At 36.4% G+C, this 24,872-nt stretch overlaps 1 protein-coding gene across 6 annotated transcripts in view; it reads right to left on the minus strand.

The window, feature by feature from the left end:
* TDRD7 (tudor domain containing 7) overlaps positions 1 to 24,264 on the minus strand; it is a 123,264-nt gene extending 99,000 nt beyond the window's left edge. Inside the window, exons 1-3 of one of the 6 annotated variants that reach the window (XM_056806684.1) lie at positions 17,139 to 17,376; positions 8,743 to 8,784; positions 7,516 to 7,696 (exon numbers count right to left, since the gene is read on the minus strand). The gene's annotated coding sequence lies outside the window, so the exon portion shown is untranslated. Of the gene's footprint in view, positions 1 to 7,515; positions 7,697 to 8,742; positions 8,785 to 16,896; positions 17,056 to 17,138; positions 17,377 to 21,385; positions 21,489 to 23,445; positions 23,568 to 24,077 lie in introns of those variants that run through there. The other 5 variants (XM_056806685.1, XM_056806687.1, XM_056806686.1 and 2 more) reach the window with 5 other exon arrangements.
* Positions 24,265 to 24,872: the final 608 nt, after the last annotated feature.

The following is a 24,872-nucleotide window of genomic DNA, read 5'->3' on the forward strand; positions in this document are numbered from 1 at the left end:
CCACTAAGACCAAAGAATAAATATCTTGACCAGTAACAAGCCTCCTGATACTACTATAACAGGAAGAAGAGCAAGAATCAGGACACTTTCATCTTTAAAATGAAAATGTTACTTTTCCAACTTTAAAAGCATATGACCTATGATCCTGAACTCATAGACATTCCCTTCAACTGTTAACTCCCACTTCTAAGAAACTTAACAGAATTCTCAAAATTGCCCTTATTGTCCACTTCCAGGATTACTGCCCACTGCAAACTTGTCTCATTTTGTTCACTTAAATTGCATCTGTTATCATTCTGTCTCTTTTTCCCTCTCAAAATAGAGAGCAGAAATGGTAGGATTCATCTCCTCTTCAAAAAAAGTCTCATTTGAAAATCTTCAAATATTTTTTCTGCCATTTCTTTCCTATCATGAAGCTTAATTTTTCTCATATAGGGTCCTTGCCAACTTCCATACTGAGCTTAATACCTCCCCCACTCTGACTTTTTGCTCCGACAAAATAATGTCTGCCAGTCACTTAGCTCCTAAATTTATTGTCTTTTTAATATGAATATTAAACATGAAAACCATATTATACTCCTGAATTCTACAGTAAAGTCCTTTACTGCCTATCAAAACAACAATCAATGTGCAGTATAAGTGGAACTTAACATCTGTCTGAATTAATCTCCTTTAAGTATATTCCCAAAAGAAAACATAGTAAAATGAGATACTCAAAAAATGCTGTGAAGAGTGAATCAAACTCTCTGTTGTCTATCAATCAGCAACTCTTAAGTTAATCAATCAAAAACTTAAGTACCCCTACTGAGTACCTAACCAGTCACTAAATATGAGAGTTCACAAGTCACTTGCTAGAGTGGGTGACAACTCCAGAGGTCACTGCCCACTCCATCCCTTGGGCAGTGCTAGGCAAACTGAAAGACTGTGATTGGTTCCTGTAAAGTGGGGGAGTGACAGGAATTGATATAGAGAAAACTGCTTTAAAAGGCCAGCTCAAGGATTTAGTGAGGTTCTCTGTGTTGGTGAGTCTGACTGTAGGAGGAGACTCTTTCTCTGGATCCTGCATTGGCTTGCAATGTTGAGTGGAGTGATTCCTTCCTTGGTTCTTCAGTGAGGAGACCCTCTCTGTTGGTGCTTTGGTGAGACACTCCCTTCAGTGTGAATTCTGGTGAGATTCTTGGCAGTCTTAGCCTCGCCCTCGCGTGCACTGAAGGTTCTCAGCAGATTTTTCAGCATCTCCTAGCTCTTCGGATTTTGACTTCCTAATTAGGACTTTGGATTCTCATGTGATTCATTTTCAGATTCACATTTGTGGTCTGAAGACATTCGGATTAAACTTAGGGTATTTGTAGCTAGGCAGTAATTTCTGTCTCTACCTTTTTCCACTTTCACTCTTTCCATCTCTTTGTAAATAAAGCCACTAAAAATCATTTCGACTTAAGCCATAATATTTTTAAATCGGTGGCCACAATATTACTTTAGAATTATCATATTTAGCATAAAATCTAGATTTAAATTCTTACAATGCATATTTTAATTAATTGCAATTTCCTGTATCTCTGCCCCACTTAAATCACAGTAATATTAGGCTCAAATATACCAAAATATTTATGAAACACTTTTTTGTATTGGGAAAAAACTGGAAACAAAGTAGATTTCCATTGATTAAGGAATGAATAAACAAGTTTTGGTGCATGAATATAGTGGGTTTTTACTGTGTTATCAGAAACAATATTTATAAAAGGAATACAGAGAAGTATGGGAAAACATACAAAAAGAAGCAAAACGAGGTAAGCAGGCACAGGAAAATATATGTAGTAATTACAATGAAAATATAAATGATAATAATATAACAATGGAAACTGAAAGTTATGGAATAATAACCAACAAGTATGGTCCCTAAGAAGGGATGCAAAAAAAAAGGCATTGCCTAGCTTTTCTTTATGTTGAAAAGGGAGATTATTTGCATGGCATATTGTATATACACATACACAACACACATACCTGTCAGACTTTTTCAATATTTTGGTTAATTTTGATGAACTATTGTTTTTTCTCTTTTTATACTTAGTTATAAAGGATAGGTCCTCTAGGAGGGTAAAACATTTGAGAAATAAAGGTGATTTAAAACCAATAATTTTTTTTTAAGAAAAGTGCTACAGAATAAAAATATAGGTTTGCTTAGGAGTCTCCCTTTTTAAAATTAAGTATTTACTAAACAACTACATTGTGACTTTTAACTCTGACCTCAAAAATTTTATAACCTAGTTAGAGACAAGTTTAATACTCCTGAAACAAAGAGTATCACAAGATAGAATATAATTAAAGTACTGAATTGTATAATTTATAAGACTATAATTGTCTTATAGAAGAAGTGAGAAAAGAGATCAAGGAGAGCCAGGGAAGCATAATTAAAGAAGTTTACTTAAAGTAGGGAGGAAAGATACCAAATATTTAGATAAAGGGGAGGAAAGCAGGTTATTTAAGGAGAAACAAAAGAAGCAATAAGCTTAATATGTGGAAAGCAAGGAGTTCAACCTGACAAAGGATGGGGTAGAGGGGAGGATGCCTGTTGAAGACAGTAGGAAATGAAGTTGGATAAACAGGAGAAAGGCAGTATTACTCAGTGTAGTTTGGGGTTGGGGGGCGCAGGGCTGTGTTAAAGACACAGGACTATTAAACTATGATCATCTAGATGTCAGCTGATTAGTGCCTGTACTAGGATGATGGGATAGACTATTGACAAAGATTGGTAACAGACTGTAAATAGGTGGAGAAAGTGACAGCAGTGAAAAATAAGTCCAGAATTTGAGTCTTGCAGGATTGAGAGAATGGTGTTTCTGAGCAGTGCTTCTAAATGCTGTCCATACTATTCACTGCCCAACCAGTGGGGCTCCAAGCCAAGCTTATTCAAGATTGGTTTTCACTGGAGTAAAAGGATAAATGTAGCTGAAAGAGAAAGCAAAAACTGTCTCAAAAATAAGTCTTTCTATTAACTGCTGTGTTATTATATATGGTATTATATATATGACATGTATCTATCTGCCTTCACTGTTTCTGCTCTTAGGGAATTCCTAACCATCTGACTCACTCTTGTCCTCGAAACCCCTTTAGCTTTTCTGGTAGTTATTTGCATGGACTTTGTTCATCTCATTAACTCAACCCTCTGTTAGAGCTTGAACTCTATTGCCAGTCTGGCCAGGGAATGACTCTTTAATACCAATGCCCTTGAATTTTCTGTGTGCCCTGCTTCCTCGTTGCAAGAATTTCACTGAACCCCTATGTGTTTCCCTCAGTACAATAGGTGGTACTACTAAAAGAAATATAAGACTGGAACTCAAATAAATGAATAACTGATAAAAACAAGGTTCTACTGTTCAGCAGTATCCTCAGTAGTTCACTTGTTTGCATCTCTTTTTAAATTCTATTGGAACCTTGACCTCTGGGGGAGAGGGGGAGAGACAGGGGAAAAGAGGGAAAGGGGGGAGAGGGACAGAGAGGGAAGGAGGGAGGGAGGGAAAGAGGGAGGGAGAAAGAAAAAGAGAGGCATATATATATATATATATATATATATATATATATATATATATAGAGAGAGAGAGAGAGAGAGAGAGAGAGAGAGAGAGAAAGAGAGAGAGAGCATGAGCACAAGAATGAACACTTCTCTTACCCTATAAAGTTGGGATTCTACTTTTTGTAGAAAAGCAGTCTAGTAAAGCCTATAGGCCCTTTCTTAGAATAATGCGTTTAAATGCATAAAATAAAAAATAGAGTTAAAAGGAAACCAATGCTACTGAAATTCAGTTACCAGAATATATTTAAAAACAAGTTCAGGGGCCCAAAAGTGAAGGAACACATGCTGAGACATAAGGTATCCATCCTAGCCCTCTTGACTTATTATCATCTACCCTTTCTGCTAATCATGAAGATCCCACAGGATCTGGAAGATCAATAAATTAATAGCTGCAGTAAAATCTTGCCCAGCTCCACATTTTCCTGCCACTCAGGGATCAACACCAAACCAGAAATTTACCAAACTGAACCCCACTCCATCCTCCAGTAGTTTGCATCAACACTTACAAACTTTTACTCAGGCTACTCTAAAAGATACTTTAAGATGATTAACACAATCCTAGGTTAGAATACTTCTTCACTCATGCTGGTCCAAGAATTATGACACACATGAGATGTGCTCTATATTTCAAAAAAAGCCTGGAATCAACTTTGCAATAATACATTAGAGTATGGCTCAATAAACCTTCCTTTCACAGTGACTAGTGGATCGGCACACATAATCCTGGTCAATGTATACACTTTTCACCAAACTATCCCCAAATTATCCCAAGACCTCCATAAACAGAAAAGGATAAGGGCCCCACCATTGGGAATTCTACTATTGCTTCATTTAAAGAGTTATATCTTTGATCCCTTAGGAAGATAGGTAGTGGTTCCTTGCTATAGAAATATATGAAGAGGCTTCTGGTTTGAATTGAGCTTCACCTCTCTGGTTCATTATGTCTTCTTTGGTTCTTTTTGCTTTTTCCACTCCACTTTCTGCCAGAACTCTAATCTCCAACTTCTGCATACTGATTTTACTCACTGATTACAGTTGGTAATGCTCTCCTTATATTTTATTCTCTACCACCTTGATTTGCCTGCTTCCAATCTTGTATTCTCCATTCCACAAATTAAATCCAATAAACATTTAAAGCCTCTTTATACTACATACATATATTATGTATATACATACTGTTGCCCATTTTTTGTTGTCCTAAAACATGGAAAATGGATTCTTTTTATCAACCAGGAAAGATGCTGATCCTCAAGGGGCACATTTTTGAAAAATCCTAAACCTTTTCTTGGTACCCAGTAAACCAGTCCAAAACCCTGGAAGAAGCAATTTATTTTAGTAATTATTCACTGAAAGCAAGGAAGGTTACTTGTGTCAGAGCTAACACAACTTTTATAGCAATGTCTTCCATAATGTATGGTCTCTGTACTTCTCTACTCCATTCTTATGATCATTCTTATGATCATATAATGACATTTTGCTTCTTAGAGATTCTGTATTGGCAAATGCTCACTCTGAGGGATATAATGGAAGTTAAATTGCTTGCTACAGAATATATATATATACCTATATATATATATATATATATATACATATATATATACGGTTTGCAATTTCCTTCTCCAGCTCATTGTACAGATGAGGAAACTGAGCTAAATAAAATTAAGAGACTTGCCCGGGATCACACAGCTAAGTTATCTGAAGTCACAACTGAATTTTCGAGTCTTCCTGACTCCAAAGTCTAGTACTCCATCCACTGTGCTACCTAGCTGCCCCTTCTTAATACATAACTATCATTTCAAGTAAGGAATCTGAGTTAGCATCCATATCTTGAACTCCAAAGAGAGAGAGAAAAAAAAAGCAAAACCCAACAACCATAGGCAATAAGCAATGAACCCAAATGAAAAATGGTATCTTCTATAGAACTGTTATCTCCTTACTTTAGGAGAAAACTCTATATACTTCTTAGGGAGTTCTACACTTATTTTCTGGCATGGATTCTCTAAGAGTTAACTATTCTCTGCTTTCTTTCACTCCTAAAACCAACCAGAGATCCAGATGACCTGTGATCAAAAGCATGCTACCCACTTCTTAACAAAAGTAATAGACTCCAGGTACAGAGACATCCATACATAATACATTGTCAGACAGGAGTGATGTGGAAATTTGTTTTGTTTGACTAGGTCTATTTATTTCAATTTTTTTCCCCAATAAAGAAAGGGAGATAGGAAGGATAGAGTTGCCCCCACAAAAGAAGTTTATTGAAGAATTTAAAAAAATAAAATATTCAGAAGAGAACATGAGGAGAGAATGATCAGTGAAATAGAATAAGTACACAACTAAGCAAATGAATTAGTGGCCTAGTGCTTGATAATCCCAAAGATCAAATCTCTTAGGGTAAATACTTACTACTCAATAAAAGCTGCTGGAAAAAATGAAAAAGTGGCCTGAAAGAAACTGAGTATAAGAGCAACATCTCATATTTTATATTAAGATAACGTTTAAATGAATATATGACTACAACATTAAAAGTGACATGGCAAACAAATTAAAGGTGTAGGAAAAAAAATTAACCTTTCAGATTTATTAAAGGGACAGTATTCATGACCAAATAAGGGAGAGAATACAAAACAATTAAAAAAAACTAGAAGGTATAAATAGGCAAATGATAAAAAACTTCTTGGCAGCAAGATTGATAATAAGATATAACTTCTAAGGTATATAAGGAATTGATTCAAATCTATAAGAGTAAGAACCATATCCCAGTTTGACAGCCAAAGGATATGAACAGGCAATTTTCAGAGGAAGAAATTCAAGCTACTGGTGAAAAAAATGTTACAAATTGCTAAATTAGAAGAAATGCAAATTAAAGTAACTTTGGGATTACTTCATAATTATTAGATTAGCAAAACGGAAAATGACAATCGTTGGAGGTGCTGCAAGAAAAACAACAACAACAATGAACTCTTGGATCTATGAACTGGTCCAGATATTCTGGAACTATGCCCATAAGGTTTGTAAATTGGGCATGCATGCCAGGCAATAATGTACTAAAACATTTATAGCATCTCTTTTTGCAGTATCAAGAACTGGAAACTGAGGAAGATACCTATTCAAAAGGGGACTGGCTGACCAATGTATATACCATTATTCCATAAAAAAAAAATATGAAGGAGTGGTTTAGGAGAAACCTGGAAAGACTATACATGTATGGACTGATACAGTAAAGTGAGCAGAACCAAGACAATAATTTTTATAACAATGAAGTTTGAAAGCTAACTCAAGTATCAATCATTATCAATAGGATTAATGATGAAGTGTGCTTACCCACTGAGTGATGGTGGACTCAAGGTACAGAATGAGACATCATTTTTTGGTTACAGGCAATTCAGGCATTGTTATGTTTGACTCTCTCTCTCTCTCTCTCTCTCTCTCTCTCTCTCTCTCTCTCTATATATATATATATATATATATATATATATATACACACACACACACACACACACACACACACACACACATATACATACACACACACATATAGTTAAAAGCTGTCCCCACACCTCATGAGAAGGGAAAACTGATTTTTGTTAATTATATGAGAAAATTTAATTAAAAACAAAAAGATTAGGGTATCTGGAAGGAAACAGACAAACAAGCAAGGTGGTTTGGAAAGTTACATAAGAGAGAAGTGGTGGACTAATATGCAGACTAAGATATGTTTTTGGATGTGGCCCATACATAGAGAACTTTCTTTTACTATGATTATTGGTTTTCTTTTTTTTTCTACATTGGGGGGGAGGAGATAAGGTAAAGAAAAAAACTGCTGTTAATTTAAAAAATTAATGTGGAATTTATCAAATGCTCAAAAGGAATAGTAAACTGTAGATAACACAGAGATTTGCAGTTTCATTAGTATTCTTTAAAAAAAAAAAAAACCTTACCTTCCATCTTGGAATCAATACTGTGTATTGGTTCTAATCCAGAAGAGTGGTAAGGACTAGGCAATGGGGGTTAAGTGACTTGCCCAGGGTCATACAGCTAAGGAAGTGTCTGAGGCCAGATCTGAACCTGGGATACTCCCATCTCTGGGCCTGGGCATTTGTATTCTTTTCCTATTCTATCCTGCAAATAAAAATGCTTATTTTATTTGATGAATAAAAACCATAGAAAACATTAGTAAGTTCCTCCACCCATCCAAGGTCTGTATTGTTACAAAAGATAATAGTTGGGATCACCTCAATGTATCCCTTTTGTATACACACAAAAAGATAATCAAGAAAAATGTCAAAGGCTTGACCTGAACTTTAGAAAAGTTAGAAAACATAAATCTCTGGGTGATTTTTGAATGTAAGAAACCAAAAGGAATACATTCATTCTCATCCATGCATGACATCTTGTACTAGGACATAATAAACAAATATTAAAAAGCAGAAATATAAAACATCCTTTACTGACCATAACAAAAAATTATAAAAAAGGATACTACAATCTTAAATGAAGACTAAATGATATGAGAAAAAAAAACAAATAAAAAATATAACAAATCATTTTGTCAAAGAAAATGAAAACAATATGATAATATACCAGAATCACTGAGATGAAGCCAAAGAAATCCTTCAGGAAAAATTTATTAGAGAGACAGAGACAGAGACAGAAGAACAATGAATTAGAAATGCAACTAAAAAAAATCCTGACACAACAAAAAATCCAAGAACTTAAACAATTTGAAATTATGAAACTCAAAGATATAAACAAATCTGAAAACAAAAAACCATTAAAATAAGAAATAGAAACTAGGAATAGTTTAAAAAAAAAGTCAATTAAATTTTTAAAAGAGAAAAACCAGATTGCCAATATCAAAAATAAAAAGAATTCACAACATATAAAAGAATAAGGGAAATTGTTAGATACTTTGTCTAATTATATGCTAACAAAATTGGTAACAAATGAAATGGATGAATATTTACAAACATAAAATACTCAGATGTACAGAACATCAGAGAATTTAAAAAGTAATAAAGCAACTCTGAACCCCACTTCCAGGAAAAAATATTCAAAGCATCAAGGATCTGAAAAATTTACAAGTGAATTCTAACAAATACCCAAACAATAATTAATTCTGATATTATATAAATTGTTTGGAAGAAAAAAGAAAGACAGCATCCTACCCAAACTCTTCCAATGAGATAAATATGGTCTTGATACCTAAACTAGGGAGAGATAAAGTAGAGAAAAAAAACTTTGATCACTATTACCAATCAACAGCAACACAAATGCAGTGAGTAAAATGTTAGCTAAAAGATTATAGCAATATAAGATAATTACATACAACAAGATTGGATTTATACCAGGAATATAAGGTTAGAAAACTTGAGGAAAATTAAATTATGAAAACTTTTCTAAAATAAATATTAAAAACTAATATAAATCACCTTTATATCAATAGATATAGAAAAGGATTTTCACAAAATATAAATATAATACTAGTGAGTTCTAATTTATCTTGTATGTAGCTTGTTTGCACATAATTGTACATAGTGGCCTTATACTGTGTGCTCCTTGAAAGCAGGCACTGTCTTTTTACCTTTCAGGGGTTAGCAAAGGGCCTAACACAAAGTGGGTACTTAATAAATATCTGATTGATTGATCCTAAAAATATATAAAAGAATAAAATGGATCTTTACTTTAATAAAGCAAACAGTATCTAATTTAAAAGAGAGCTAGCATAAAATTCTAGAGGACTTGCTAGTAAGTTAGAGGACAAAACAAGGGTGTTTACTGTCATAATAATTTTATGTATAATTCTAGAAATATTGGTTATGGTAATAAGAGATTTTTTGAAATGAAGAAAACAATATAGGCAAAAAGTCCAACGATCACTTTTTGACAGAAATGGTGATTTGTTTAAAGAACTCAAAGATTCAATTAAAAATTAACTGAAAGTATAACTTCAACCAAGTAACAGGATATAAAATTACAATTTAAAAAATCACTATCCTTATCAGTCCTTATGTTATCTACAAAACTCAGGGGGGAGAGAAAAAATTCCAATTAAAATAATTAAAGACTATAGAAAATACTGCAAAAGTCCAACTACCATGATACATTAAAAATTTATATGAATGCAACTATATAATAGAAGATAAGAGATACTAATTTTCCATGGTTAAGTGGTGCCAACAGAAATTATAACTATCCTACATCAATTTACAAATTCATGCCATAATGAAATACTAAAAGATTATTTTATAGAACTAGACAAAATTCATCTGGAATAAAAGGTGAAGAATTGTAAGGGAAACAATTTTAAAAAATGAGTAAGGAGGCTCTAGTTTATCCAAATCTCAAAATATACTTCAAAGTAGTCATCAATAAAACTATTTGTTACTAGTTAGAAAACAGAAAGTCACAAGATCACAAATTTTAAACTAGAAGGCGATTTAACTCCTTTCTCCACCCCCACCCCCATTTTTTACAGATAGGAAATAGAGACCCAAAAAGATTAAATGATCAGTAAAACAGATTAAATAAACAAGACCCAGAAGCAATTGAACAGTATAAACCCAAGGACAGACACCAAATCCTGGAGCAAAAAAAAAAATGTTAGGAAAAATGTAGAACAATCTGGGAGAAACTAGATTTAGAATAACATCTCATAATAAACTCCAAATCAATATAAGACCTAAATATAAAAGGTTATATCATAAACATTAGAGAAGGGAGATCCTTTTCACATAAATGAAAGTGAGAAATGAGTTTTTGATTAGTGAGAAGTTAGAAGACAGTTTTTAATTAAACAGGAGGAAGAGAATATTTTTAGTGCAAAATTTTGGCAATATAAATTGAAAATATGCTGTAGTGAGCAGACTGTTGGACTTGGGTGACAGAATAACTTGAGTTTGAATTCCACTTCAGCTGTATTACTGTATTCACTAGCTGTATTACTCTGATCAAATTATTTAATTGCAGACCCTGAGTTTCCTCATCTGTAAAAGAATGGAACTGAACTGATGACTTCTAAGGTTCCTTCCAGTTCTAAATCAATAATATGAAAAGTTTTTGCCCAAACAAAACCAATGCAGAATTTGAAGGCAAACAATCAAGTGGAAAAAATATCTTTGCAGCAAATACACTCTGATGAAAGTCTGATATCTAATTGACACAAATAGACAAAAGCAACATCTATTTCACCACGATAAAATTGGTCAAAGAATTTTGTTTCTTTTAATAGAAAAATTTAGATCAAAGAATTAAAACAATTTTCTAAAGAAATACAAACTATCAAAAACACACAAAAATGTTCAAATCACTAGTAAAAGAAAAGTACTACAACAAATTAATATGATATATATAATCTATATAAGGCAAATCTTGTACCCATAAGATTGGCAAAAATGAAAAAATAAGGGACATAATTATTCGAGGGCAGGCACAACAATGCACTGCTAGTAGATCTATGAATTTTCCAGCCATTCTGGAAGGTAATTTGGAACAATATCTAAAAAAGTCATTATGTTGTACATACCCTTTGCCCCAATGATAAGTCTGTGGCATAAATGCTAGAAAGTTCATAGAGGAGAACTCTATGTACAAAAACATTTATAGAAACTTTATTGTAGCAAAGAACTGGAAACAAAAGAATATGCCCATCAATTGGGGAATGGCTGAAAAATACATAAATATAATGCAATATTAGTGAGACAGAAGACAAGAAATAAAAAGGATGGTTTTGGACAATATTTAAAAATGAATGGACTGAGGGGGCAGCTGGGTAGCTCAGTGGATTGAGAACCAGGCCTAGAGACGGGAGGTCCTAGGTTCAAATCCGGCCTCAGCCACTTCCTAGCTGTGTGACCCTGGGCAAGTCACTTGACCCCCATTGCCTAGCCCTTACCACTCTTCTGCCTTGGAGCCACAGTACTGGCTCCAAAACAGAAGGTAAGGGTTTAAAAAAAAATGAATGGACTGAATTATGAATTGATGCTTAGTAAAGGGAGCAAAACTAGGGAAACTACTTATACAATACCACCACCATAATAAAAAATTTTCCCAATTAACTGTTTCTTTTTTAATTATGCACTGATTTTGTTCTGTACAAGTTTTTCATCATGATTTAGAGCTGTTCTGTCTCAACTCTGGCAGTTACTTACTGTGTAATGATGAACAAGCCACTTTACTTTTCTAAACTGCTTTCCTTTCTATTTGCCTTGCCAGAAAAAACACTTTAATACACAATAAATGAGCAGCTAGGTAGTGTAGTATAGAGTAGTTGTCCTGCAGTCAGGAAGACTCCTACCTGAGTTCAAATCTGGTTGTGGACACTTACCAGCTGTGTAGCCCTGGGCAAGTCACTTAAACCTGTTTGCCTCAGCTCATCTGTAAAATGAGCTAGAGAAGAAAATAGCAATCCACTTTGCCAAGAAAAACCCAAATACAGTTATGAAGCATTTGAAATGACTAAACAACCACAATACATTAATAGCTGGACTACTGTGACACATTTCTAATAGATATTCTCATGGTCTCCCTCTAGCAATCTATCAGAAAGGTTTTTTTTTAAATTCTATTCAAGGATGGTAGTTTTTACAATTTTTTTACAATAACCTGTCTGATCACTACGACAATGTAAAAATGTATAGAATTACTCTGATTATGACTGAGAAATTCAGAAAAATAAATTACTAGGAAAGATGGGTTGTTTATGAGAACAGCAGGGCATATCCAGATATTCTACACATCCATCTGGATCCATGTAATGTCAAGATACCTAGAAGAAGGCCCCCAGAATGTTGTTTTAACCCTCTGTGGTAGATTTACCAAAGGACACTGACCTTCAAAGGTTTATTTATTTATTTATTTATTTTTGGTTAGTTATAGGTCTCTGTGGCATTTCTGAGATGTAGGAAACAGTTATACCTCCAAGAAATAAGAGTTCACAAATTTACATAGTCATAAATTCTTTATTTAACAAAAAATCCTGTGGGGTAGATAGTATAAGTATTATCCCCATTTTATAGATGTGAAAATTGTGGCTCAGGGATGTAATTTAAGTGACTTTGCTACAGACTCAAATCTAAAGTTTTCTGACTGGACTTTGGTCCAGGGCTCTTCACTATATTGACCTCCTTCTCTGGAACTTCTTTATCACTATTAAACCAGATCAATCCTGGACTCTGACCAACAGAAATATAAAAGGGGCTATATAAATTGGCAGCTTCAATTTTAAGGCAATATCACATTTGTACTTGCTGTTTTGTAGGGCTGTTGATAGGAAAAGAAACACTGTAAATCTTAAGATGAGTTACTGCTGTCTTATCATCTAGACCCAGGACAAATCACTAATATACAGGCACTTAGGTTTTTAGGCTTATAGTTCATGGCTGGAAGGGACCTAAGAGGGCATCTAGTCCAAACCTCTTATTTTATAGTGAAAGAACTAAGATCTAAAAAGATTGATTTGTCTGAAGTCACACAAGTATTAAATGGCTGGGCAGGATATGAACCAGGTCCCCTGACCTGTATCCAGAGCACTTTCCACTCCACTAAAACAATAAGTTTCTTGAACACTGATGTCCAAATTGTTTTTTTCCAGTTAGTATTTGGAAGATTGCCATTATTTTTTAAACAATTCCACTTCTCACTTTTGTTTTTTAAAAGTAAGATATAAAAGTAATTTTAGTCATTGATCTAGAATAGGACTCTCAAAATCTAGTTTAATTCTTTCTCTATCCCTAAGTAATTTATGGGCTAGGTGAAATGTAAAAAGTTGGTTAGAGTGGATCAGTTTTCTAGGCAATACAGCATTGAAAAGAAGGCTAAAAGGTGAAAAGGTTTATCTACATGCAGTCTCTTAAAGTATTGGAAATTTACCAATTGTGAAGCTTGAGAACCTTGGGAGATAATTGGGAGAGGAAAGCAAAGAACCAGAAAGATCACATTTGATGTTCTGGCCTCACTGTTTTATCTAGTCTACATTCTTTTCTCCTCTTTCCTCACTTCCCTTCTGAATAAAAGTCAGAAAGTTGAATGAATCAGGCAATCATATGTCCAGCTAGGAAACAAAATGTGTTTTAAAATTCTGATGTTGGTAGTCTTCCTTAGTTGTAGGGATATTCCTTACTGTGGTTGACTCTAACAACCTCCCCTCACTCCAGTTTATTTTTTCAATGGTACGCAGTGATTTGGGGAGTAAGAAGACTGAAAAATGCCTCGAAGAGGATTCTAAGCATCATTAACATGTAGTGCTCAAAAAATGACCAATTATCAACTTTTTAACATATATTTTAAAGGCACAAAAATAACTTCTGAAACAAGAATTTGGCCCTGATATATGAGAACATTCATCTCATCAGTGTACTCCCAAAGGTCAATCACACTTGTCATAAATACTAATACTAGAACTTCTGACCTATCAAAGTGCTGAGAGATTACTTTCTGCTTAAGCAGAGGTGCTCTTATTGCAATTCTGTTCATCAAAAACCAAGAAAAGATACTTGGCCCTAATGGATATGGAGATAATTAGACTAGGATGGAGGGGGGAGATAACAGAATAATTGTTCTGTCTTTAGAATGCTGGTCACTGAATAGGAATCTCATCTGTTACAGCTGGTGCTGCTCTTGCTCCACAGTCCCAACATTCAAGTATCCAGAAAATGGAAAGCAAGTCAGGGAATAAAGTCAAAATAGTTTGTCAGGCTGAAATAAGTCAAACACTGGCCTAGCAAATTTCATACACCTGAATACAAAATTTGAGAAAATCCTATTAATTGAAATCCCTGGCATTTGATTTCTCAAGTAGCTCTCCAGCAATGTAGCTAAGTAGTTAGAAACTTGAGCTACTGCCCTAAGGACCAAGAAAAATTTTACTTTTTTAATCTAAAAATCCTAACTTCCTTCCCTATGTATCCATCTCTGTGACATCACCTGAGAGTACTGCCAAGTCAGCCTGGGACTATGTCTCCAGGTTTAGGGTTATAACACTTATAACACACTGGTTACTATATTCTTCTATTAATTCCCATTTGACTCAAGCAGCTCCTTGTTAGCAATGGATAAAGGACTGGACCTACATTCCCAAAGTTCTGATTTTATATCCTGCCTCTAACATTTGCCAGTTATATGACCCCGGGCAAATCACTTAACTTTTTTGAACCTCAGTGTCCTCATCTGTAAAAAGAAAGGGTTAGCAGATTAGATCAGTTTCCAAGGGTCTTTCCAGCTCCAATCTTTAGTCTATTTCCCCATATTTTAAAATTTTTCATTTTAGAAAATTGAATTTTAAGTATCATCAAAACAAAGTGAGGGAATGTGGTATAATGGCAAATGTAATATATATTTTAAGACACAAGACCTGAATTAGAGAATCAGCTCTTCTACTTAATACTAGCTATATGATGAAGAAAATTATAATCTCTTTGAGTTTTGGTATCCTCATAAGTAAAATAATGGAATTAAGACTAAATTCCCTTCTAGTTCTAAGATTCTATGTATCTGTCAATTGATTCTTAACATTCTTAAGCAATACACATGTGCTGGGAGGCAGCATGGTATAATGAAAGAATGCCAGATTTAGAATAACAGGACTTGGGTTCAAATCATATGGAATTTTGCTATTTACCAACCTATATCCCCCAAATCACTGCTCCTCTGGGCCCTGAAGTTCTAGTTTTAGCCCTTTAGTTTCCATTTGAGATATAGTTACAGTAATATGCCCCACTTAACTATATTTTACTGATGACTTGGTCCTTACTCTATTTTAATTTTTAATTTTAATTTCTAGACCCAGTCCATACCTACTCAAAATTTTCCCCTAAAGTAACTTCCTCATTCGATAAACTATTTTGATATATTTTATTTGGATTTCTTTGAGGTTTTTCATTTTTCTTATTTTTAGCTCCAAATTTTAAATGCACTAATTGCATGATTGACTACTGCAATTTGTAATTCACTGTACAAATAGGTGCTTTTTTGTAGATTTGTCTATTGTTCAAGATATTAGAAGTGCCAAAGTTTAATGGAAAGAGCATTGGCATAGAATCTAGAGGCCTGACTCTGCCTCTACCCCTTCTGTCAAGCCACCATCTCTGAACCTCCAGTCTCCTCATCTGTAAAATGAGTAACTAAATGATTTCTCATCGTTTTAGAATTGGAAGAGAACTGAGACAAAAACAAAAAGTCAAACTGTTGTGACATAGGTCCTTCCAGACTAAAGATTTATGAATAATACAAAGCCACCGTTTAAATCAGTTTGTGAATGTTCCTTATAAAGTGGTTTTAACCACACATTCAATACCAAGATGTACAGAAAACTTTAAAATTTTAGTCTTACAGACAAATTCTAATCATACCAACAAAGCCTAACACAATGTATTATGAAGAACCCAACATGACTGAAACGACTCAACAACGACAAAAAAAAGTGCCCAAGGTGTACTAGGTTAAATTGCATGGAAGAACTTTAAAAGTCCTGGCCTCAAAAGACTTTAAATCTTAGGATAAGAGGTCCGACAATTTTTATAGCTAAATTAAATGCGCACCAAAAAACCCCAATGCAAAAAATAGGTCAAAGAGGTGGACAAAGGATAGAAGTCAATTCACTTGTATCTGGTTCGAATGCTCGATCTATTTACTTACAACTAGTGTAACTTGGGTAAAAGTCACTTCACATCACCAGCGTTCACATCAAGCGTTTACTCAATGCCAAGCACGGCTCTCATTTTTATACTTATTAGGGGGAGGTTAAGGCTAAAGATCCCTTCCTGTAAGGTGCTGTAAAGCTTACAAGCTCTTTATTACGTCCATCACCCTCCACTTCCCCCCCCCCCCTTGAACCTTAAGGTTTAAACCCATTGTCTCAAAGAGGCCACTCAACACAATATATGCCTTTATCAGCTGTTACACTACGAAATTTGCACTGTATTTGGATTCAATATATTTCCAAGCAGAGATTGTGTCCGAAAACAACTGCCATCTTCACTCCCCCAAATATGGCCTAGAGGCATTTTCTCCCCAATTCGAACTCAAAGGCAATAATTCCCCACCCTTAATTCAGGTCCAAAGGCAATAATAACTCTTCAGCACCCTCAGTTCAGACCCAAGGCAATAACATCCCACCCCCAACCCCACCCCACCCCAGGTCTACTACAGCTGACAGTTTACAGCCAAGGACAATTTCGCAGCCCTGGACCTCCAAGCCTGCGCCAAGAGCAATTTAACTGAGCGTGGGAACCGCCCTCCGCAGGCCGAGGAAAGCGCGGGGGAGATGCAGGACCGTGGGGACATCCAGTCTCTCGAGTGGACAGCGAATTAAATGGGAGCCCCACCCGAGCTAGTAGTAACCCCCTCCAGGAGTCGCAAACCCAGAAGGCCGAAGGCAGGAGGGACTGGAGAAAGGGTTCAGCCCCAGCCTGAGTCCGGCCCAGAGACAGCTCTGCCCAGGGACCAAGCGGCCGAGACCCCGAGTCGGGACGCGCAGTGGGCGGCGCCCGCCTCGCTGAGGCTGCGCCGGTATCCCAGGAGATGGGGGATAGCCATTGGCCGGCGGGGGGCAGGGGCGGGTGCTCACCTGGGTCCGGGCGCCGGGGACCCTTCCCCGCGCCGGTGGGCAGCGCCGCCTCGGTCAGTCGCCACCACGGCCACGACTTTCAATTTCGGTTTGCTCACAGCCAGCTCCCGTACCTCCGAGATGGCTCTTCAGGAGCTCTGTAACCCCACCCCGTCCCGCCCCGTCCCGCCCAGACCCTTCCCCTGCCTACCTACACTTTCCCCACCCCTCCCCACATCTCCGTTCCGTTCCGCCCCGCCCCCTAGTTTGCCCCGCCCCCACGCAGCACGCCTGCGCACAACCGCCGCGACAACCCACCTCCCTGCGTCCCCTCTTTTCCTGCTTAGCGCGCACGCGCGACTTTCTCCAGCCTTCCTCGCTCTCCTACCAAAGTCCCCTCCAACCAACTCCCAAGGGTGAAGCTAAGGGAGGAGTGGCGGATTCCGCGGACTGGCTGGGCGACCCGGGCTGGCTGAGAAGAGCAGGGGAAACCGACGCCACCTAGCGGTTTCTGCGCGCGTCGTAGTCGCGACCTCAGCACTACTGGAAAGAGGCTCGAGGGCGCGGGTCGCTGGCGTGAGTGGGAACTGGGCGGTTGTGCCCTCGAGGCCTGTGGGCTGGGCCGCTCCAAGGCCGGCAGGATGCCTGGCTCTAGGTTAGGCCCCTAGTGAACCTGCGTATGGTGGAGCATGCCGGGGGCGGGGCTTGTTGTTGCACCAGAAGTCAAAAACCTCCTGGCCATCTCTGCCCCTGAATCCCCTGTCTCCTCTTAATGTCTCTGTGTCCACACCCGCGCGTGTGCGCACGCGGACACACATTCAGAAGACGTAGTGTGGTTTTAAGCAGTGCTATGGAACTCCGTATGTGTATATAACCTGTATTATATGGTATAGATATACTATGTGTGATAAGTATAACTACTACACACTGATATGTATTATCTGTTATATATGCACTATGATATGTATTGTGTACATATATTGTATGGTATATGCTACATGTACTGTGCAGTATGCATATTATATACATAGCGTGATAAGTATCGTATATTACATACGGTGTGATGTATTATATGTTATACACACTGATAAGTATTTTATATACACTTGTGGCATGTATGTATTTTATACATACACAGTATGGTGAGTATATTCTCTTATACACTGATATGTATTATGTTTCACTATGCATCACATATGTACTGTGTGGTGTGTATATTACATAGTCACAGACTGATGTAAACGTTATATATGCAGTAATATATATTACATACACTTGCGGTATGTATATTATATATACACAGTGCAATATGTATTGTTGATTATGGTGTATATTAAGCTGAGCCTTGAAAGAACTCAAGGATTCCAAAAAGCAGTGTGCTGGCATGAGGGGCAGTCAGTGCAAAAGAACAAAGATAGGAGATAAAACATGTTCAGAATAGCAAGCAGATCATTATGACTGGAAAGAGCAGGTGAAATGGGGAGAGCCTTTGAAGTAGGGAGGAGACCAAAGGAGGGTAGATGGAGCAGTGGAATAGAGTACTTGGGCTTGAAGTCAGGAAAATGTGGTTACTAGCTGTGTGTGACTCTGGGCAAATCATGTAGCCCTATTAGCCTTTTTCTTTCTTGTCAAATAAGCTAGAGAAGGAAATGGCAAACCACTCCACTATTTCTGCCAAGAAAACCTCAGAAGTGATCACAAAGTCAGGAATGACTGAATAAATGAAGTGCTTTATCTACATACATATATACTCACATGTATGTGAATGTATGTAATATATGTTATGCATTCACACATATATAAATATAGCTACCCCATTGGGAAAAGTGGACTTGGAGCCATAAAGTTTCAAATATAATCCCAGACACTAGCTATGTGACTCTGGACCAGTCACAGTCTCTCCCTGTCTATATACTGTGTTTAGCTCTAGAGTTACAAATAAATGCAAAAACAGCCCCTGTCCTCAAGGTCCTCACAATATAATAGGCTTGAAGATACACAAATCCTTTAGTGTTTTTTTTCATTTGATCTTTTTTATGTGGTTTCATTTCATTGCCAAAAATTGGCAAGTAAAAGACAAAATGACTGAGGAAACAAGTTCAAACTTCCAAACACATTGATCTATTAAGCAATTTATACCAATTGCATAACAAATCAGGACCAGTTATTTTCCTCAGCATTGGTACTGGACCCTGAATACAGAGGAGACTGACTTTTACCCATTAAAAGCGATCAAACAAGATCAATTAACTAAAATAAAACAACCAGGATACATTTGCTAATTGATTTCTAATTGGAGGAATGATTAGGCCCTTTCTAAATTGAGAGGAAGAAAACAGATGCAACTCCCTAAAATCAGAAAAATACAATCAAGGAATATGGAAACAATAACTGATTGACCAGTACGGAGACAATTTTCAGATAAGATATATAAGTTGCTTGAGATGTATAATTGTGAGAAAACTCCTTGTAGCAATTTATAATCTATAGCATTATATGTGTGTGTGCATGTGTATAAACAACCTATGAGTGCAAAACCCCCAGGCAGTCAGGAATAATAATAGCTAGCATTTATATAGCCCTTTAAGGTTTTTAAAATACTTTAGTTATTATGATAACTATTGCACTTTAAGGATTGCAAAGTGCTTTATGTCATTTTATCCTCACAGTAACCCTGATGTTATCTCCATTTTACAAAGGAGAAAGCTGAGACAGAGAAGGTCAGTGACTCTACCTTCAGGGTTCAAAGCTAAAGTAAGTGTTTGAGGCAACACTTGAACTCAGATTTTCCAGACTTCAGGTGCTGTGCTTTCATGCTTTGACAAATTTGTCTTTCATGTATGTTACCTCCATCTTCTCGAGCAGATCGACTTACTATATATTAGTTGGATTCCATTCCCTATCCTTTGAAAAACTTTAGTAAATCTCCCCAACTAGGGGATATTCCTAGCTGTCTTCCTATATTTCTTCATTTCTCAACCAAACCCTTGAAAAGCTAACTGTGCTCACTGCCTACTATCTTCTTCCTATCTTCTAAACCTTCTGGTGTCCAATTTCCAAAATTTACTCTTTACAAGATTACCAGTTATCTTTTAATAACTAAATCTGTTTAATGCCATTCCACTTACCATCCCTTGTGACCTCTCTGCAGAATTTGAGTCTCTCAAAAACCTTAATTTCCAAGATACTCTCTCCTCTTTGGGTATTTATGCATCTGCTTTCTCATTCTCTTCATTCTGCTCCTCCATAATTACCTTTGCTGATTCAGTGCCCAAGCCCATTAACTTTAGGTGTACTCCAAGACTCTTGTGTACTCTTCTCATTTCTCTTTACATTCTCTCTGTGTGACTTCATCAGTTTCTAGGCTTTTGGTTACAATCTGTGTCTATATCTAGTCCCTAGTCCTTGAGCTCCAGTCCTACTTCATCAACTCTTGTCTCATAAACACCCCAAATTCAAGATCTCTGTTTCAAGGCTACCACTTTCCTTTCAGGCACTCATTTTGCAACTTTGGTGTCATCTTTATTACCTTATTCTCATCACCATGTATCTAAGCATTTGCAAAATCACATTTCGGGCTTTTGTATATTCCTTCCTCTTCATTTTACACAGTGATTACTCTTATTTAAGCCCTCATCATTTCTAGCCTTTTGGAATCCCTGATTTTTTTCAAAGCTTAACTTAAGCATCACTTTCTATGTGAAACCATTTAGTGCAGTCTTTGACTCAATTTTCATTCATTTTGTGCCTGTTATGTATATACTTATATATGCACCCCCCCCCTTGCAATGTAAGTATCTCAAAGGTATGCATGGTTTCACTTTTGTCTTTGTATAGTCCTAGCCCATATCACAGGCATATAGTAAGCTATATGTTTATTGATTACTTTTTTAACATTACTGTTACTTTGGTAAAGACATTTTGATGGTCAATAAGTCAGTAAATACTTAGTAAGTATCTATTATATCCTGGGCACTATGCTAAGTAGTGAGGGATACAAAGCAAAAAGAAAGAAAGCAAAAGATAAGCCTATCTCAAGGAGCTTACAATCTAATGGGGAAATAATACATAAAAAGAAGATGGGAAGAGAAAGGAGAAAATGAGAGCAGTGAAGGAACATGAAGTACAAAGGAGTGCAATCAGGGTAGAAATGATGAGATTACTGCCCTGAGTGCCCTCCTTAAATGGAGAGTCTAGGAAGAGCTCTCCAATGTCCATCCTTTACAATCAGAGGAATGCACAGAAACTCCAAGGCTGGGGAAACTCACAGGTTTGATTTTCAGACGATGTTGTCTTGAAGGATAATGAGTTCCTGGAGATCAATATGAAGTCTAGGACAACATGCTGGTGGGAAATGTTGATTGAATATATCTGTTGAAGAATATATTTGAGTACAAGAAAAAAAGAGAAAGAGAATGAGCCCATAGAAATCATCTAGGAAAAGTTTGTTAAGATAAATTAAGGCTCTTGGCCTGATTAAAGAGGAGAGAATTCTTTAAGATATCAGTTCTCTATCACTAAAGCAGAAGTTCTTAAAACTTTTTTGTCTTGCGTCCTCTTAACAAACTGGTTAGGCCTATGATACTCTCTCAGAAGAATATTTTTAAGGGTCTAAAATATATAGGATTTCAAGGCAAATCAAACATATTGAAATACAATTATCACTTTTTTTAAGTCCACAGACCCCAGCTTAAGTATCCTCACTCTAGAATAAGTCTGCCCTTTGGATTTACTGGACCCAAACTGACACCTCTATCTACCTTCTGACTATAATTACAATTGTAATTTTAGGAAGAAATGGCCAACATTTAAGAGGCATGCCTTACAAATTTAACCTACTTCAGATTAGCAAATGTTATCGCTAAATGGAAGGGAGAGAAAGCTTCTTGAAGGAGGAAGTAGTTAAATATGGTTAAGATGTAGATAATAGATGGGATTGGAAGACATTCTCAGTGGGAGGGAAAATCTCTGTGATATAGTGAAAGTGATTAGAGCAGTAGGCTAATATCCAATGTCGTAGTTGGAAAATAAATTTGCATTGATAGACCAAAACCAAATTATAAATGACCTTGAAGTCAGGTAGAAAAATTTGGATTGGTGTGGGAATCAATAGAGAGTCATTATAGAGTTTTCAACCAAAAGTAACATTATAAAGTAGTATTTAAAATAGATTAGACTATATCTGAGTACAAGTAAAAAGGGAAAGAGAATGGAGCTAAGGAAGGCATCTAGGAATGTTTTATAATAATTTAGTCAGAAAAATTATTGTTTTGGGCCTTAACAAAGGTAAGCAAGGTTAGTAAAGACAGGGAATGGTGAAAACTGCTTAAGTAAAGCTATCAAACTAGATATCACACAATACCATTGAAATAATAGTAGGGTCACCTAGAAGTTCACAGGACATAAAATCCAATAAAGGAGCCAGGAATAAAGCTTATGACCTCAAAGATTGCTACACAAATACAGAAAATATGGGTAACAGGACGTGATCTAGAGATTCTAATGCAGTGAGACAGATTTAAACTCATAGATATTACTGAGAGTTGATGGGATAGAATATGGGGATAGAATATAGCTCTGGATATCCTACTTGGAGAAACAGAGTGTGGAATAGCAATGAGTAGTATTGTATATTCAGAAAGCATACACATTGTGAGGACATCAAAGAACCAAAGTGTATACATAAAAGAAAGCATTTGGGTGAAGATCAATGGTAGCCAAAACAGTCTCTTTACTGTCACTAAAGCATATAACCAAATACCTGGACAGAAAGAAAAAAGATATATGAGGAGTTAAAATGCCAACAGACCTGGCACAGTAATGACACTATTACTACTAAGAAATTGAGGAATAATAATCTGTACATCTGTTGTGGCTCTCTCCTTGCCAGAGGTAGAACTAATAATGATTTCTTGGTTTGCCGATGAGGATTTCATGCTTCAAGAGGTAGTGGAATACTAGGATCATAGCTCTAGACCTGAAAGGAACAGCAGAGGCCATATACTCTAATCTCCCCCAATTTACAGATGAGCAAACAGGCCTAAGGAGGTTAAGTGACTTGCCATAAGATCACATAGGTAGTAAGCATTGGAGGTAGTTATTGAACCCTGCATCTTCTGATGCCCAAACTAATGCTCTTTCTGTTGTATTATACCACCTTCTGAAAACCCCATTGCCTCCCCAAAGGGACTTTTTGTTATGGATCTAATTTCTCACTAATAGTGAGAGAGGTTTCTGGCATAGACATGATGGGAAAATTAAAGTAAATATGATCACTCTGTCATATTTGTGAAATAGAAAAGAAAAACTTGACATAGTCTATCCATACCTCCTTGGTTTTAGGAGAGCTGATTTCAAGATATTCAGAGAAAAGATAGGTAGGATACCATAGATTAAAATTCTGTAGGAAAATTCAGGCCAGAGGGGATCAGAAATTCTCAAGAATGAAATTCTGAAGACAAAGAGAAGCAGCTCATTAATAGTGAAAGGGGGGAAGTTGCCCAAAGAGAATGATGTTGGAGATACAGGAAATGGATTGATCAACTTAATTTGTAAAAGATATGTATAGAAGATAGAAATAAAAGCAGGTAGCAGTGGTACTGGCCTTTAAGATAGTTTTAAGACAAAACATGGTCCTGGAGAAATAATGCCTCCCCCCCTCCCCCCCAACACTTTCCACATACCCCTTAGAATGTTGCATATGCAGCTGTCAGGCTTAACTATTTTTTCCCATATAGCAAGGAAGGGTATGTGGAAGTTATAGACATAGGGGAGGAGTATACTAGAAAATGATTGATGTTAAGTGTCTCAGATTGACATTATTATCTTTTTGTGGGGTAGCAAAGAATGCAGATTTACTCAGCTGTTATTCTCCCAAATATAATACTTTTTGTTCCAGAAAGGATTAAATAAAAATTGATACCCAGGATAGATAAGTAAGGAGATGGAGTGAGTACTTACTTATCCATCCTTGATGAGTTCAAGTCTCTATACTCAGTTCAGCTGTTAGGTCACAGGATACTAAATGATCTGAAAGATATTATTGCTAAAGTACAACCCAGTGATCTTTAAAAGGTCTTGGAGAATGGAATGATATTGTAGAACTGCAGAAAGATAAATGTCTTATTTTTCAAAAGTGGGGCCCAAGTACAGTCTAAACTATTGGCAGCTGAGTTCAACTTTGACAGCTGGAAAAATTCTAGTATTAAAAGCAAGGGAAAATTGTGATCACAAAGAGCCAAAGTGACTTCATCAAGAATAAACTATGCAAGATTGTGTTTTGTTTTGTTTTGTTTGTCAAAGTTTCTAGCCTGGGATATTAGGAAGATTATGTGAATGTAGTTTACATAGATTTTGGCAAAACATGACAGCATTTCTTATGCCATTTTTCTGGAGCAAATGGAGTGAAGTAAGCTAGAAGATAGTACTATTATCTAGATTCAGAATCTTGACAGTCTAATCCAAAAGAGTAACCATTAAAGTTCAATGTCTCCTTGGGAGGATTTCTCTAGTAGAATGTCCCAGAGTTCTGTGCTTGGCTTTTTATCCTGTTTAATATTATCAATGACTTGATCAAAAGACCTGGGTTCAAGCCCCACTTCTGATACAACATACTAATTGTATGGTGCTTGGCAAGTCACTTAACTTTTCAGTATTCTGGGCAATTCCAAGAATACAAGTTATAGAGGAAGTGCCAACATTCTTTGGTAAAAGGAGTTTCCTCAGACTGAGAGTGCTCTATATCCTAGGACCATG

The sequence above is a fragment of the Monodelphis domestica genome, chromosome 7, assembly GCF_027887165.1.
Source record: "Monodelphis domestica isolate mMonDom1 chromosome 7, mMonDom1.pri, whole genome shotgun sequence".
NCBI lineage: Eukaryota > Metazoa > Chordata > Mammalia > Didelphimorphia > Didelphidae > Monodelphis > Monodelphis domestica.